This window comes from Papaver somniferum, chromosome 1 (assembly GCF_003573695.1).
Source record: "Papaver somniferum cultivar HN1 chromosome 1, ASM357369v1, whole genome shotgun sequence".
Taxonomy (NCBI): domain Eukaryota; kingdom Viridiplantae; phylum Streptophyta; class Magnoliopsida; order Ranunculales; family Papaveraceae; genus Papaver; species Papaver somniferum.
This window is the reverse complement of record NC_039358.1, coordinates 41,396,746-41,400,750: the sequence shown is the minus strand read 5'-3', so window position 1 is coordinate 41,400,750 and position 4,005 is coordinate 41,396,746.

Below are 4,005 nucleotides of genomic sequence, written 5' to 3'. Positions count from 1 at the left end.
TTGTATCCAAATGAGAGATTTTGCAGATTTTTCTTATTTTTTGCCTCAACTTCGCAGTTGTTTATGTATAATTTCGCAATCATATGAGAAGTGAATTTGGATTCTTTTCAAAATCTCATCCCTGTGTGGTCTTATTTTGCCTTCCTAGTTAAAGGTCTTATTATGCCACATCTTGTCATTGCGACAAAATCGCAGGACGTCCTTGCACTTTCATGCCAAAACCCATTGATCTTGCCTTAACTTTTTCTTTTGTATTATGGACTCTTCAGGAATGTTGCGATAATATGACAGGCCTAAATATTCTTGCGAAAATAAAGCCCCATTACATTGCCGTCTTGCGACGAAATCGCAGGAAGTCTTCGCACTTTCATGCGAAAACCCATTAATCTCGTCTTATGTTTTTGTTTTGTATTATTTCCTCTTCAGGATTGTCACACAAATATGACAAGTGATGAGTGCTAAAAAGTGCATATTTTTATATATTTTTCTTGGTATTTAACTCATCTTTTCTGCGTTAACTCTACACTTTATCCCATATTCTGTATTTTCATTGTTTTCAAGAATAAATATTTTTATTAATTAATTTTGCATTTTTAGGTAATAAATAAAGTTAGATGAATTGCGGAGAGGAAAAGAGCAGAAAAGTAGTGAAAAGCCGGGAGGAATTACGCAAGGAAGCCGCGAAGAATGTTGTGCACAAGACCAAAAGGTTAGAACTGGGCTTGAAGAGGAAGAATTGTTCTTAAAGAAGATATGGGCTTGGCATATCCAAGGCCCAAAACCCTCACCCAGATCCATTTCCTATATCCATACCCGTTTCCCTTTCTAGCCGTCAGATTGGACACATCTAAATCCAATGGTCGCAACATCGCCAGTACATCAAAGTCTGAAGATCCTGTCTAACACTACAACACCTAACTCCATCTTGCGCCGTTAATTTCGTTGTATTATACAATCCAACGGTCGCTACAAGCTCTTCACGTATAGCCGTTAGATCGATCTATCATTTATACATCCCACGGCTCAGCGTCGCAGATCATCAAACTTTGCTATCTCCGCCTCACACCATAGTACCTAATACCTATACCCATCAACCAAACACAGCCCAACCTTCTTCTCCATCGACTTCACCTCCCCCATCCCTCTGCAGAGAAACAACCACCACCTTCTCCATCACCACCACCAACTCTGCCGTACAGCCACGAGAAATCCAACCACCACCACACCCCTCTTCCAAATCCCATCACCAACTATCTCGCCCCTTCTCTTGAGCCATCTACTTCACTAATTTCACACGTTTCTCTGAAACCCTAAGCATGTGAAAATGGTGAATTAGGTCAAGCTAGAGCAGGAAAAGGACCAGGAGAGGCAGACACAGAGTGGGTAGAAGCGTAGGAGTGAAATTCGAGAAGTATGGGTAAGTTTCTACAAACCCTAATTTCAACTGTATTTGGGGATTTTTGGGAATTGGGTGTATGAACCCTAATTATGTAAATTGGGTATAAATAGGACTTGTGGGTGTTATTGTAGAGATATGCCTGGATTAGCCAGAGCACCACCAAGAGGCCTGGAATAGCCAGGACCTCAATTGTTAATGTTGTTTCAATTTCAGTTCAAGTTCAGTTCAATGTTTTAAACAATTTCAATTCCATTGTCATTTAATTTCATTATGTTCTAACTCCATTTGCTAGGGGTTATATGATACTCTTGAATTGTAAGCTAGGATAGTCCTTGTTCATGTCACTGTTCTTGTAGTGCTGAAACTAAGTAGGATTGATAATTGGCTAGTTGAGTGAATGCACCTGTGATCAGCTGTGATGTAAGAAGACAACTGATTCTAGGGGTGTAAGAGTGAGAGTAGCTAAGGATTCAGTCCATTTGAAGGACTGTGCTTAATTGAAGTAGGGAAGTTAGTAAACTTAGTGATCAAATGCACCTGTGATTGAGTGTGCTGTAAGAAGACACTCAATGCTAGGGGTGAACTAGAGAACTTAGGGGATTAACCTTCCACTAATGCGGATTGCTAGATAACTGGTTGAGCAAACAAGCCTGTGATCAGCTGTACTGTGAGAAGACAGTTGATGCTAGGGGTAAGTTAGTAAGATTAGTTAAATCATCCATAATCTTCCCTGAGATGAAACAAGAACATGATTTGATTAGGATCTGCCTTAGTTTAGGATCAAGAAGTGGATTCAAAAGCCCTAGCATGTTCCTGTTTACTTGCTTTACATTCTACAGTTTTTTTCAGTTCAGTCACTGCCATCATTTCAAGTGTGTTTTAACACAACCAACACTCTTTGTTACAACTCAGTTTTAGTGAAACCTTAAGCTTCAACTACACACACCTTGTCCCTGTGGATCGACCCGTATTTGCATTGTTCTACACCTCGACGCCGTGCACTTGCGGTATTAGTTTGTAGGTCTTTTTTAGAAACCTACCAAGTTTTTGGCGCCGTTGCCGGGGACTTGGCTGCTGTGTGGTTGAAGTTGTTACTGCCCTGTAACTTAGTTTTTCAGCATCTTAGTGTAACTTAAGTGTTTTGTATTGCATCAGCATATTGCATCTTAGTGTAACTTGCATCAGCATCTTGCATACTACATCTTGGTTTGCATATCATTGTTGTTATCCCTCATTGTTTCTTTGCTCCACCCATTTGCTTCAAAGAGACTGATCATCTCTTCTTTGAGCCAGCAGGTGACTTGTGGTGCTGTTGAACTTGTGGTACTGCTGTTGTTGTGGAGCTGCTGCTGCTATTGCTGCTGGTGCTCCTGTGCTTGCTGTACTCCTGCTCTCCTGCTGAGCTGCTGTGCTTGTGCTGCTGTGGTGCTCCTGCTTGTGCCAGGCCAAGACTGCTGCTGTGGCTGCTGTTGCATCCTGTTGCTGCTGAACTACCCCTCTTGCTACCTTGCTGCACTGCATACTTTGCACTGCCTTCACTGCCTTCTGTTTAGTGTTTCATCTAGCATAACTTCTTGCACTTGCCTGCTGTTAGCTTGCTTCATTCTAGCTTGCATCTTTCATACCTTCACTGACTCATTACTTTTCTAGCATCTTAGCTGCATCTTGTCCTGCATCACTGCATATTTTCATCTTTTTCCTCAGTCATAAGTCAGCTTCACTGCATATTTTCAATTTTCTGCACTTCTGTAATTGCAACTTAGCACCCTGTGTTAGCTGCAGTTGTATGTCTGTAGTTAGCTGCATATTTCTTTTGTTTATCTGCTACTACATCATCTTAACTGCTACTGCATATTGGTCATTGGGTCATTGTCATCTTGGTTTTGTACCAACTGAACTCTGAAATTTGCTGCTGTGAATGCCTGAGTTGTGTGCTGAGTTAGCAGTGTCATCTTGAATGCCTGAAATTTGTTGTTGTGAGAACTAATTCTCTCATCTGAAATTACCAGGTAGTTGTGAAGTTGAGAAACAAGCCTGCAATACTGCTGCTGCCAAGGCTGGAAGGAAGAGGAGCTGTGGGCTAAGGCAAAACCATTTAAGCCTGCAATACAGCTGCATCTTAGTTGTTGCTTCATCTTGCCTGCTTCCCAGTCTAGGCCTTGCCACAACTGTTCTGTAATGTGATAACTGAACCTCATGTTCTTCTTAGTGTGCTAACTGACTTGCAAGGTGGTGGGTATCACTTAGGTTTACAGTTTTTCATCCAGCATCTGTGGCTTTAAGTTTCCATCACTGCATCGTTGTCCTGTTCATCTTGGGTTGTTGTTGTGCTTCTTTGCCTCACCCATTTGCTTCAAAGAGACTGATCTTCTCTTCTAAGCTACCAGGTACCTGATGTGAAGCTTGAATTGGTGTTGATGTGCTGCTGCTGCTGGCCTGTTGCTTCCTGACTTGCTGCTGTTGCTCTCTGCTACTGCTGCTGACAACTTCGGCTACTTGCTGCTGCTGCTGCCTGCTAAGCTGAGCCTCTGGTGCTCTTGCTGCTGGTGCTGAGCATCTGCTGCTACTTTCTTATGCTGCTGCTACTTTCTCCTTCTATGCTGCTG